This window comes from Chiloscyllium punctatum, chromosome 51 (genome assembly GCF_047496795.1).
Source record: "Chiloscyllium punctatum isolate Juve2018m chromosome 51, sChiPun1.3, whole genome shotgun sequence".
Classification (NCBI taxonomy): domain Eukaryota; kingdom Metazoa; phylum Chordata; class Chondrichthyes; order Orectolobiformes; family Hemiscylliidae; genus Chiloscyllium; species Chiloscyllium punctatum.
The window spans coordinates 53,738,707-53,751,425 of NC_092789.1; positions in this window are offsets into that span (position 1 = coordinate 53,738,707).

Consider the following 12,719-nt stretch of genomic DNA (forward strand, 5'->3'; position numbering starts at 1 on the left):
GCGGTGATCGCTCTGTGGGTGCGGTAATAAACCCCGCGGTGATCGGTCTGTGGGTGCGTTAATAAACCCCACGGTGATCGGTCTGTGGGTGCGGTAATAAACCCCGCGGTGATCGGTCTGTGGGTGTGGGTAATAAACCCCGCGGTGATCGCTCTGTGGGTGTGGGTAATAAACCCCACGGTGATCGCTCTGTGGGTGCGGTAATAAACCCCGCGGTGATCTGTCTGTGGGTGTGGGTAATAAACCTCGTGGTGATCGCTCTGTGGGTGCGGTAATACACCCCACGGTGATCGCTCTGTGGGTGCGGTAATAAAACCCGCGGTGATCGCTCTGTGGGTGCGGGTAATAAACCCCGCGATGATCGGTCTGTGGGTCCGGTAATAAACACCGCAGTGATCGGTCTGTGGGTGTGGGTAATAAACCCCACGGTGATCGGTCTGTGGGTGCGGTAATAAACCCCGCGGTGATCGCTCTGTGGGTCTGGTAATAAACCCCACGGTGAACGGTCTGTGGGTGTGGGTAATAAACCCCACGGTGATCGGTCTGTGGGTGCGGTAATAAACCCCGTGGTGATCGGTCTGTGGGTGTGGGTAATAAACCCCACGGTGATCGCTCTGTGGGTGCGGTAATAAACCCCGCGGTGATCGCTCTGTGGGTGCGGTAATAAACCCCGTGGTGATAGGACTGTGGGTGCGGTAATAAACCCCGCGGTGATCGCTCTGTGGGTGCGGTAATAAACCCCGCGGTGATCGCTCTGTGGGACGGTAATAAACCCCGCGGTGATCGCTCTGTGGGTGCGGTAATAAACCCCGCGATGATCGCTCTGTGGGTGTGGGTAATAAACCCCGCAGTGATCACTCTCTGGGTGCGGTAATAAACCCCGCGGTGATCGCTCTGTGGGTGTGGGTAATAAACCCCGCGGTGATCACTCTGTGGGTCCGGTAATAAACCCCGCGGTGATCGCTCTGTGGGTGCGGTAATAAACCCCGCGGTGATCGGTCTGTGGGTGCAGTAATAAACCCCGCGGTGATCGGTCTGTGGGTGCGGTAATAAACCCCGCAGTGATCGCTCTGTGGGTGTGGGTAATAAACCCCGCGGTGATCGGTCTGTGGGTTTGGGTAATAAACCCCGCGGTGATCGCTCTGTGGGTGCGGTAATAAACCCCGCGGTGATCACTCTGTGGGTGTGGGTAATAAACCCCGCGGTATTCGGTCTGTGGTTGTGGTAATAAACCCCGCGGTGATCGCTCTGTGGGTGTGGGTAATAAACCCCGCGGTGAACGGTCTGTGGGTGTGGGTAATAAACCCCGCGGTGATCGGTCTGTGGTTGTGGTAATAAACCCCGCGGTGATCGCTCTGTGGGTGTGGGTAATAAACCCCGCGGTGAACGGTCTGTGGGTGCGGTAATAAACCCCGCGGTGATCACTCTGTGGGTGCGGTAATAAACCCCGTGGTGATCGCTCTGTGGGTGTGGGTAATAAACCCCGCGGTAATCGCTCTGTGAGTGCGGTAATAAAACCCGCGGTGATCACTCTGTGGGTTTGGGTAATAACCCTCGCGGTGATCGCTCTGTGGGTGTGGTAATAAACGCCAGGGTGATCGCTCTGGGTGCGGTAATAAACCCCGCGGTGATCTCTCTGTGGGTGTGGGTAATAAACCCCACGGTGATCGGTCTGTGGGTGCGGTAATATACCCCGCGGTGATCGCTCTGTGGGTGCGGTAATAAACCCCGCGGTGATCGGTCTGTGGGTGTGGGTAATAAACCCCGCGGTGATCGCTCTGTGGGTGCGGTAATAAACCCCGCGGTGATCGCTCTGTGGGTGTGGGTAATAAACCCCACGGTGATCACTCTGTGGGTGTGGGTAATAAACCCCGCGGTGATCACTCTGTGGGTTTGGGTAATAACCCTCGCGGTGATCGGTCTGTGGGTGCGGTAATAAACCCCGCGGTGATCACTCTGTGGGTGTGGGTAATAAACCCCGCGGTGATCGGTCTGTGGGTACAGTAATAAACCCCGCGGTGATCTCTCTGTGGGTTTGGGTAATAAACCCCGCGGGATCACTCTGTGGGTGCGGTAATAAACCCCGCGGTGATTGGTCTGTGGGTGTGGGTAATAAACCTCACGGTGATCGGTCTGTGGGTGCGGTAATAAACCCCGTGGTGATCGGTCTGTGGGTGTGGGTAATAAACCCCGTGGTGATCTCTCTGTGGGTGCGGTAATAAACCCCGCGGTGATTGGTCTGTGGGTACGTTAATAAACCCCGCGGTGATCGGTCTGTGGGTTCGGTAATAAACCCCGCGGTAATCGGTCTGTGGGTACGGTAATAAACCCCGCGGTGATCTCTCTGTGGGTGCGGTAATAAACCCCGCGGTGATCGCTCTGTGGGTGCGGTAATAAACCCCGCGGTGATCGGTCTGTGGGTGCGGTAATAAACCCCGCGGTGATCGCTGTGTGGGTGCGGAAATAAACCCCGCGGTGATCGGTCTGTGGGTGTGGGTAATAAACCCCGCGGTGATCGGTCTGTGGGAGTAGGTAATAAACCCCATGGTGATCGCTCTGTGGGTGCGGTAATAAACCCCGCGGTGATCGCTCTGTGGGTGCGGTAATAAACCCCGCGGTGATCACTCTGTGGGTGCGGAAATAAACCCCGCGGTGATCTCTCTGTGGGTGCGGAAATAAACCCCGCGGTGATCACTCTGTGGGTGCGGAAATAAACCCCGCGGTGATCGGTCTGTGGGTGCGGTAATAAACCCCGCGGTGATCGCTCTGTGGGTGTGGTAATAAACCCCGCGGTGATCGGTCTGTGGGTGCGGTAATAAACCCCGCGGTGATCTCTCTGTGGGTGCGGAAATAAACCCCGCGGTGATCGCTCTGTGGGTACGGTAATAAACCCGGCGGTGATCGCTCTGTGGGTGCGATAATAAACCCCGTGGTGATCGGTCTGTGGTTGCGGTAATAAACCCCGCGGTGATCGCTCTGTGGGTGTGGGTAATAACCCACGCGGTGATCGGTCTGTGGGTACAGTAATAAACCCCGCGGTGATCTCTCTGTGGGTTTGGGTAATAAACCCCGCGGTGATCGCTCTGTGAGTGCGGTAATAAACCCTGCAGTGATCGCTCTGTGGGTGCGGTAATAAATCCCGCGGTGATCGCTCTGTGGGTTTGGGTAATAACCCTCGCGGTGATCGCTCTGTGGGTGCGGTAATATACCCCGCGGTGATCGCTCTCTGGGTGCGGTAATAAACCCCGCGGTGATCTCTCTGTGGGTGTGGGTAATAAACCCCACGGTCATCGGTCTGTGGGTGCGGTAATATACCCGGCAGTGATCGCTCTGTGGGTGCGGTAAAAAACCCCGCGGTGATCGGTGTGTGGGTGTGGGTAATAAACCCCGCGGTGATCGCTCTGTGGGTTTGGGTCATAACCCTCGCGGTGATCGGTCTGTGGGTGTGGGTAATAAACCCCGCGGTGATCGGTCTGTGGGTGCGGTAATAAACACCGCGGTGATTGGTCTGTGGGTGTGGGTAATAACCCTCGCGGTGATCGGTCTGTGGGTGCGGTAATAAACCCCGCGGTGATTGGTCTGTGGGTGTGGGTAATAAACCCCGCGGTGATCTCTCTGTGGGTGCGGTAATAAACCCCGTGGTGATCGGTCTGTAGGTGCGGTAATAAACACCGCGGTGATTGGTCTGTGGGTGTGGGTAATAAACCTCATGGTGATCGGTCTGTGGGTGCAGTAATAAACCCCGTGGTGATCGGTCTGTGGGTGCGGTAATAAACCCCGCGGTGATCGGTTTGTGGATGCAGTAATAATCCCCGCGGTGATCGCTCTGTGGGTGCGGTAATAAACCCCGCGGTGATCACTCTGTGGGTGCGGTAATAAACCCCGCGGTGATCTCTCTGTGGGTGCGGTAATAAACCCCGCGGTGATCAGTCTTTGGGTGTGGGTAATAAACCCCGTGGTGATCGCTCTGTGGGTGTGGGTAATAAACCTCGCGGTGATCGGTCTGTGGGTGCGGGAATAAACCCCGCGGTGATCGGTCTGTGGGTGCGGTAATAAACCCCGTGGTGATCGCTCTGTGGGTGTGGGTAATAAACCTCGCGGTGATCGGTCTGTGGGTGTGGGTAATAAACCCCGCGGTGATCGCTCTGTGGGTGCGGTAATAAACCCCGCGGTGATCACTCTGTGGGTGTGGGTAATATACCTCGCGGTGATCGGTCTGAGGGTGCGGGAATAAACCCCGCGGTGATCGGTCTGTGGGTGCAGTAATAAACACCGCGGTGATCGCTCTGTGGGTGCGGTAATAAACCCCGTGGTGATCGCTCTGTGGGTGCGGTAATAAACCCCGTGGTGATCGGTCTGTGGGTGTGGGTAATAAACCCCGCAGTGATCGCTCTGTGGGTGCGGTAATAAAACCCGCGGTGATCGCTCTGTGGGTGCGGGTAATAAACCCCGCGATGATCGGTCTGTGGGTCCGGTAATAAACACCGCAGTGATCGGTCTGTGGGTGTGGGTAATAAACCCCACGGTGATCGGTCTGTGGGTGCGGTAATAAACCCCGCGGTGATCGCTCTGTGGGTCTGGTAATAAACCCCACGGTGAACGGTCTGTGGGTGTGGGTAATAAACCCCACGGTGATCGGTCTGTGGGTGCGGTAATAAACCCCGTGGTGATCGGTCTGTGGGTGTGGGTAATAAACCCCACGGTGATCGCTCTGTGGGTGCGGTAATAAACCCCGCGGTGATCGCTCTGTGGGTGCGGTAATAAACCCCGTGGTGATAGGACTGTGGGTGCGGTAATAAACCCCGCGGTGATCGCTCTGTGGGTGCGGTAATAAACCCCGCGGTGATCGCTCTGTGGGACGGTAATAAACCCCGCGGTGATCGCTCTGTGGGTGCGGTAATAAACCCCGCGATGATCGCTCTGTGGGTGTGGGTAATAAACCCCGCAGTGATCACTCTCTGGGTGCGGTAATAAACCCCGCGGTGATCGCTCTGTGGGTGTGGGTAATAAACCCCGCGGTGATCACTCTGTGGGTCCGGTAATAAACCCCGCGGTGATCGCTCTGTGGGTGCGGTAATAAACCCCGCGGTGATCGGTCTGTGGGTGCAGTAATAAACCCCGCGGTGATCGGTCTGTGGGTGCGGTAATAAACCCCGCAGTGATCGCTCTGTGGGTGTGGGTAATAAACCCCGCGGTGATCGGTCTGTGGGTGTGGGTAATAAACCCCGCGGTGATCGCTCTGTGGGTGCGGTAATAAACCCCGCGGTGATCACTCTGTGGGTGTGGGTAATAAACCCCGCGGTATTCGGTCTGTGGGTGCGGTAATAAACCCCGCGGTGATCGGTCTGTGGGTGTGGGTAATAAACCCCGCGGTGATCGGTCTGTGGTTGTGGTAATAAACCCCGCGGTGATCGCTCTGTGGGTGTGGGTAATAAACCCCGCGGTGAACGGTCTGTGGGTGCGGTAATAAACCCCGCGGTGATCACTCTGTGGGTGCGGTAATAAACCCCGTGGTGATCGCTCTGTGGGTGTGGGTAATAAACCCCGCGGTAATCGCTCTGTGAGTGCGGTAATAAAACCCGCGGTGATCACTCTGTGGGTTTGGGTAATAACCCTCGCGGTGATCGCTCTGTGTGTGTGGTAATAAACGCCAGGGTGATCGCTCTGGGTGCGGTAATAAACCCCGCGGTGATCTCTCTGTGGGTGTGGGTAATAAACCCCACGGTGATCGGTCTGTGGGTGCGGTAATATACCCCGCGGTGATCGCTCTGTGGGTGCGGTAATAAACCCCGCGGTGATCGGTCTGTGGGTGTGGGTAATAAACCCCGCGGTGATCGCTCTGTGGGTGCGGTAATAAACCCCGCGGTGATCGCTCTGTGGGTGTGGGTAATAAACCCCGCGGTGATCACTCTGTGGGTGTGGGTAATAAACCCCGCGGTGATCACTCTGTGGGTTTGGGTAATAACCCTCGCGGTGATCGGTCTGTGGGTGCGGTAATAAACCCCGCGGTGATCACTCTGTGGGTGTGGGTAATAAACCCCGCGGTGATCGGTCTGTGGGTACAGTAATAAACCCCGCGGTGATCTCTCTGTGGGTTTGGGTAATAAACCCCGCGGGATCACTCTGTGGGTGCGGTAATAAACCCCGCGGTGATTGGTCTGTGGGTGTGGGTAATAAACCTCACGGTGATCGGTCTGTGGGTGCGGTAATAAACCCCGTGGTGATCGGTCTGTGGGTGTGGGTAATAAACCCCGTGGTGATCTCTCTGTGGGTGCGGTAATAAACCCCGCGGTGATTGGTCTGTGGGTACGTTAATAAACCCCGCGGTGATCGGTCTGTGGGTGCGGTAATAAACCCCGCGGTAATCGGTCTGTGGGTACGGTAATAAACCCCGCGGTGATCTCTCTGTGGGTGCGGTAATAAACCCCGCGGTGATCGCTCTGTGGGTGCGGTAATAAACCCCGCGGTGATCGGTCTGTGGGTGCGGTAATAAACCCCACGGTGATCGCTGTGTGGGTGCGGAAATAAACCCCGCGGTGATCGGTCTGTGGGTGTGGGTAATAAACCCCGCGGTGATCGGTCTGTGGGAGTAGGTAATAAACCCCATGGTGATCGCTCTGTGGGTGCGGTAATAAACCCCGCGGTGATCGCTCTGTGGGTGCGGTAATAAACCCCGCGGTGATCACTCTGTGGGTGCGGAAATAAACCCCGCGGTGATCTCTCTGTGGGTGCGGAAATAAACCCCGCGGTGATCACTCTGTGGGTGCGGAAATAAACCCCGCGGTGATCGGTCTGTGGGTGCGGTAATAAACCCCGCGGTGATCGCTCTGTGGGTGTGGTAATAAACCCCGCGGTGATCGGTCTGTGGGTGCGGTAATAAACCCCGCGGTGATCTCTCTGTGGGTGCGGAAATAAACCCCGCGGTGATCGCTCTGTGGGTACGGTAATAAACCCGGCGGTGATCGCTCTGTGGGTGCGATAATAAACCCCGTGGTGATCGGTCTGTGGTTGCGGTAATAAACCCCGCGGTGATCGCTCTGTGGGTGTGGGTAATAACCCACGCGGTGATCGGTCTGTGGGTACAGTAATAAACCCCGCGGTGATCTCTCTGTGGGTTTGGGTAATAAACCCCGCGGTGATCGCTCTGTGAGTGCGGTAATAAACCCTGCGGTGATCGCTCTGTGGGTGCGGTAATAAATCCCGCGGTGATCGCTCTGTGGGTTTGGGTAATAACCCTCGCGGTGATCGCTCTGTGGGTGCGGTAATATACCCCGCGGTGATCGCTCTCTGGGTGCGGTAATAAACCCCGCGGTGATCTCTCTGTGGGTGTGGGTAATAAACCCCACGGTCATCGGTCTGTGGGTGCGGTAATATACCCGGCAGTGATCGCTCTGTGGGTGCGGTAAAAAACCCCGCGGTGATCGGTGTGTGGGTGTGGGTAATAAACCCCGCGGTGATCGCTCTGTGGGTTTGGGTCATAACCCTCGCGGTGATCGGTCTGTGGGTGTGGGTAATAAACCCCGCGGTGATCGGTCTGTGGGTGCGGTAATAAACACCGCGGTGATTGGTCTGTGGGTGTGGGTAATAACCCTCGCGGTGATCGGTCTGTGGGTGCGGTAATAAACCCCGCGGTGATTGGTCTGTGGGTGTGGGTAATAAACCCCGCGGTGATCTCTCTGTGGGTGCGGTAATAAACCCCGTGGTGATCGGTCTGTGGGTGCGGTAATAAACCCCGCGGTGATCGGTCTGTGGGTGTGGGTAATAAACCTCATGGTGATCGGTCTGTGGGTGCGGTAATAAACCCCGTGGTGATCGGTCTGTGGGTGCGGTAATAAACCCCGCGGTGATCGGTTTGTGGATGCAGTAATAATCCCCGCGGTGATCGCTCTGTGGGTGCGGTAATAAACCCCGCGGTGATCACTCTGTGGGTGCGGTAATAAACCCCGCGGTGATCTCTCTGTGGGTGCGGTAATAAACCCCGCGGTGATCAGTCTTTGGGTGTGGGTAATAAACCCCGTGGTGATCGCTCTGTGGGTGTGGGTAATAAACCTCGCGGTGATCGGTCTGTGGGTGCGGGAATAAACCCCGCGGTGATCGGTCTGTGGGTGCGGTAATAAACCCCGTGGTGATCGCTCTGTGGGTGTGGGTAATAAACCTCGCGGTGATCGGTCTGTGGGTGTGGGTAATAAACCCCGCGGTGATCGCTCTGTGGGTGCGGTAATAAACCCCGCGGTGATCACTCTGTGGGTGTGGGTAATATACCTCGCGGTGATCGGTCTGAGGGTGCGGGAATAAACCCCGCGGTGATCGGTCTGTGGGTGCAGTAATAAACACCGCGGTGATCGCTCTGTGGGTGCGGTAATAAACCCCGTGGTGATCGCTCTGTGGGTGCGGTAATAAACCCCGTGGTGATCGGTCTGTGGGTGTGGGTAATAAACCCCGCAGTGATCGCTCTGTGGGTGCGGTAATAAACCCCGCGGTGATCGGTCTGTGGGTGTGAGTAATAAACCCCGCGGTGATCGCTCTGTGGGTACGGTAATAAACCCCGCGGTGATCGGTCTGTGGGTGCGGTAATAAACCCCGCGGTGATCGCTCTGTGTGTGCGGTAATAAACACCGCGGTGATCGCTCTGTGGGTGCGGTAATAAACCCCACGGTGATCGCTCTGTGGGCGCGGTAATAAACCCCGTGGTGATCGCTCTGTGGGTGTGGGTAATAAACCCCGCGGTGATCGCTCTGTGGGTAATAAACCCCGCGGTGATCGGTCTGTGGTTGTGGTAATAAACCCCGCGGTGATCACTCTGTGGGTTTGGGGAATAACCCTCGCGGTGATTGGTCTGTGGGTGTGGGTAATAAACCCCGCGGTGATCGGTCTGTGGGTACAGTAATAAACCCCGCGGTGATCTCTCTGTGGGTTTGGGTAATAAACCCCGCGGGATCACTCTGTGGGTTTGGGGAATAAACCCCGCGGTGATCGGTCTGTGGGTGTGTGTAATAAACCCCGCGGTGATCGCTCTGTGGGTACGGTAATAAACCCCGCGGTGATCGGTCTGTGGGTGCGGTAATAAACCCCGCGGTGATCGGTCTGTGGGTGCGGTAATAAACCCCGCGGTGATCGCTCTGTGGGTGCGATAATAAACCCCGCGGTGATCGCTCTGTGGGTGCGGTAATAAACCCCGCGGTGATCGGTCTGTGGGTACGGTAATAAACCCCGCGGTGATCGCTCTGTGGGTGTGGGTAATAATCCCCGCGGTGATCGCTCTGTGGGTGCGGTAATAAACCCCGCGGTGATCAGTCTGTGGGTGCGGTAATAAACCCCGCGGTGATCGCTCTGTGGGTGCGGTAATAAACCCCGCGGTGATCGCTCTGTGGGTGCGGTAATAAACCCCGTGGTGATCGCTCTGTGGGTGTGGGTAATAAACCCCGCGGTGATCGCTCTGTGGGTAATAAACCCCGCGGTGATCGCTCTGTGGGTGTGGTAATAAACCCCGCGGTGATCACTCTGTGGGTTTGGGGAATAACCCTCGCGGTGATCGGTCTGTGGGTGTGGGTAATAAACCCCGCGGTGATCGGTCTGTGGGTACAGTAATAAACCCCGCGGTGATCTCTCTGTGGGTTTGGGTAATAAACCCCGCGGGATCACTCTGTGGGGGAGGTAATAAACCCCGCGGTGATCTCTCTGTGGGTGTGGGTAATAAACCCCGCGGTGATCGGTCTGTGGGTGTGGGTAATAAACCCCGCGGTGATCGCTCTGTGGGTGCGGAAATAAACCCCGCGGTGATCGCTCTGTGGGTAATAAACCCCGCGGTGATCGCTCTGTGGGTGCGGTAATAAACCCCGTGGTGATCGGTCTGTGGGTGTGGGTAATAAACCCCGCGGTGATCACTCTGTGGGTGCGGAAATAAACCTCGCGGTGATCGGTCTGTGGGTGCGGTAATAAACCCCGCGGTGATCGGTCTGTGGTTGCGGTAATAATCCCCGCTGTGATCGCTCTCTGGGTGCGGTAATAAACCCCGCGGTGATCGCTCTGTGGGTGTGGGTAATAAACCCCACGGTGAACGGTCTGTGGGTTTGGGTAATAAACCCCGCGGTGATCGCTCTGTGGGTGCGGTAATAAACCCCGCGGTGATCGCTCTGTGAGTGCGGTAATAAACCCCGCGGTAATCGGTCTGTGGGTGCGGTAATAAACCCCGCGGTGATCACTCTGTGGGTTTGGGTAATAACCCTCGCGGTGATCGCTCTGTGGGTGCGGTAATATACCCCGCGGTGATCGCTCTCTGGGTGCGGTAATAAACCCCGCGGTGATCTCTCTGTGGGTGTGGGTAATAAACCCCGCGGTGATCGCTCTGTGGGTGCGGTAATAATCCCCGTGGTGATCGGTCTGTGGGTGTGGGTAATAAACCCCGTGGTGATCGCTCTGTGAGTGCGGTAATAAACCCCGCGGTGATCGCTCTGTGGGTGTGGGTAATAAACCCCGCGGTGATCGGTCTGTGGGTGTGGGTAATAAACCCCGCGGTGATCGGTCTGTGGGTTTGGGAAATAAACCCCGTGGTGATCGGTCTGTGGGTGTGGGTAATAAACCCCGCGGTGATCGGTCTGTGGGTGCGGTAATAAACCCCGCGGTGATCGCTCTGTGGGTGTGGGTAATAAACCCCGTGGTGATCGCTCTGTGAGTGCGGTAATAAACCCCGCGGTGATCGCTCTGTGGGTGTGGGTAATAAACCCCGTGGTGATCGCTCTGTGAGTGCGGTAATAAACCCCGCGGTGATCGGTCTGTGGGTTTGGGAAATAAACCCCGTGGTGATCGGTCTGTGGGTGTGGGTAATAAACCCCGCGGTGATCGGTCTGTGGGTGTGGGTCATAAACCCCGCGGTGATCTCTCTGTGGGTGTGGGTAATAAACCCCGCGGTGATCGCTCTGTGGGTGTGGGTAATAAACCCCGCGGTGATCGGTCTGTGGGTTTGGGAAATAAACCTCGCGGTGATCGCTCTGTGGGTGCGGTAATAAACCCCGCGGTGATCACTCTGTGGGTTTGGGAAATAAACCTCGCGGTGATCGCTCTGTGGGTGCGGTAATATACCCCGCGGTGATCGCTCTCTGGGTGCGGTAATAAACCCCGCGGTGATCTCTCTGTGGGTGTGGGTAATAAACCCCACGGTGATCGGTCTGTGGGTGCGGTAATATACCCCGCGGTGATCGCTCTGTGGGTGCGGTAATAAACCCCGCGGTGATCGGTCTGTGGGTGTGGGTAATAAACCCCGCGGTGATCACTCTGTGGGTTTGGGTAATAACCCTCGCGGTGATCGGTCTGTGGGTGTGGGGACTAAACCCCGCGGTGATCGGTCTGTGGGTGTGGGGACTAAACCCCGCGGTGATCGGTCTGTGGGTGTGGGTAATAAACCCCGCGGTGATCGGTCTGTGGGTTTGGGTACTAAACCCCGCGGGATCACTCTGTGGGTGCGGTAATAAACCCCGCGGTGATCTCTCTGTGGGTTTGGGTACTAAACCCCGCGGGATCACTCTGTGGGTGCGGTAATAAACCCCGCGGTGATCGCTCTGTGGGTGCGGTAATAAACCCTGCGGGATCACTCTGTGGGTGCGGTAATAAACCCCGCGGTGATCGCTCTGTGGGTGTGGGTAATAAACCCCGCGGTGATCGGTCTGTGGGTACAGTAATAAACCCCGCGGTGAACTCTCTGTGGGTTTGGGTACTAAACCCCGCGGGATCACTCTGTGGGTGCGGTAATAAACCCCGCGGTGATCGCTCTGTGGGTGCGGTAATAACCCTCGCGGTGATCGGTCTGTGGGTGCGGTCATAAACCCCGCGGTGATCGGTCTGTGGGTGTGGGTAATAAACCCCGCGGTGATCGGTCTGTGAGTGCGGTAATAAACCCCGCGGTGATCACTCTGTGGGTGCGGTAATAAACCCCGCGGTGATCGGTCTGTGGGTGTGAGTAATAAACCCCGCGGTGATCACTCTGTGGGTGCGGTAATAAACCCCGCGGTGATCGCTCTGTGGGTGCGGTAATAAACCCCGCGGTGATCGGTCTGTGGGTGTGAGTAATAAACCCCGCGGTGATCACTCTGTGGGTGCGGTAATAAACCCTGCGGTGATCACTCTGTGGGTGCGGTAATAAACCCCGCTGTGATCGGTCTGTGGGTGCGGTAATAAACCCCGCGGTGATCGCTCTGTGGGTGAAGTAATAAACCCCGCGGTGATCGGTCTGTGGGTGAAGTAATAAACCCCGCGGTGATCGCTCTGTGGGTGAAGTAATAAACCCCGCGGTGATCGCTCTGTGGGTGAAGTAATAAACCCCGCGGTGATCGCTCTGTGGGTGAAGTAATAAACCCCGCGGTGATCGCTCTGTGGGTGCGGTAATAAACCCCGCGGTGATCGGTCTGTGGGCGCGGTAATAAACCCCACGGTGAGCGGTCTGTGGGTGTGGGTAATAAACCCCGCGGTGATCGGTCTGTGGGTGTGGGTAATAAACCCCACGGTGATCGGTCTGTGGGTACGGTAATAAACCCCGCGGTGATCGGTCTGTGGGTGCGGTAATAAACCCGGCGGTGATCGGTCTGTGGGTGCGGTAATAAACCCGGCGGTGATCACTCTGTGGGTGTGGGTAATAAACCCGGCGGTGATCGCTCTGTGGGTGCGGTAATAAACCCCGCGGTGATCGGTCTGTGGGTGTGGGTAATAAACCCCACGGTGATCGCTCT